Source organism: Schistocerca piceifrons, chromosome X (assembly GCF_021461385.2).
Source record: "Schistocerca piceifrons isolate TAMUIC-IGC-003096 chromosome X, iqSchPice1.1, whole genome shotgun sequence".
Taxonomy (NCBI): domain Eukaryota; kingdom Metazoa; phylum Arthropoda; class Insecta; order Orthoptera; family Acrididae; genus Schistocerca; species Schistocerca piceifrons.
The window spans coordinates 830,868,509-830,869,716 of record NC_060149.1 but is presented as its reverse complement, the minus strand read 5'-3'; positions in this window follow the sequence as shown (position 1 = coordinate 830,869,716).

The following is a 1,208-nucleotide window of genomic DNA, read 5'->3' as shown; positions in this document are numbered from 1 at the left end:
CATTCACGCCTGTCGCGACACCACTGGAGGCGGGCTGCACGATGTTGGGGCGTGAGCGGAAGACGGCCTAACGGTGTGCGGGACCGTAGCCCAGCTTCATGGAGACGGTTGCGAATGGTCCTCGCCGATACCCCAGGAGCAACAGTGTCCCTAATTTGCTGGGAAGTGGCGGTGCGGTCCCCTACGGTCTTGGCGTGCATCCGTGCGTCGCTGCGGTCCGGTCCCAGGTCGACGGGCACGTGCACCTTCCGCCGACCACTGGCGACAACATCGATGTACTGTGGAGACCTCACGCCCCACGTGTTGAGCAATTCGGCGGTACGTCCACCCGGCCTCCCGCATGCCCACTATACGCCCTCGCTCAAAGTCCGTCAACTGCACATACGGTTCACGTCCACGCTGTCGCGGCATGCTACCAGTGTTAAAGACTGCGATGGAGCTCCGTATGCCACGGCAAACTGGCTGACACTGACGGCGGCGGTGCACAAATGCTGCGCAGCTAGCGCCATTCGACGGCCAACACCGCGGTTCCTGGTGTGTCCGCTGTGCCGTGCGTGTGATCATTGCTTGTACAGCCCTGTCGCAGTGTCCGGAGCAAGTATGGTGGGTATGACACACCGGTGTCAATGTGTTCTTTTTTCCATTTCCAGGAGTGTATGTGCGAATTAACGTATCTGAAGGACACTGATATGAACGTAAACGATGTATGAAAACTGATTCTTCGCCAAAAAATCTGATTCACAGTTATTACACAAGGACTAAACTTGTGGTCATGTAAGAGAGTTTCCTTTACCGTGGAAACTGATGATCCACTTGTCATTGTTGCTAGATATTTTGTGCGTGGGAACATGGGTTAGTTATTAAAGCTATATATTCGCATTTTATAGTCGTCTTTCGATAATGAAGGAATGGGATTAAATCAAATTATTCGTATGTTGGAAAGAAAGTGAATTGTAACAATGTGCAAGTCATTCGACTCCGTGCGAAATTATTACATGTCAAGGAAAGTGCCTACCATAATGAGGATAGATAGGAACAGAAATATGTGCTTCTTAGCGTAAGATACTGTGTCTGTACTCACTTACTTACAGTGGAGTGCTGGCCGCTGTGGTAGAGCGGCTCTAGGCGCTTCAGTCCGGAACCACGCGGCTGCTACGGTCGCAGGTTCGAATCCTGCCTCGGGCACGCATGTGTGTGATGTCCTTAGG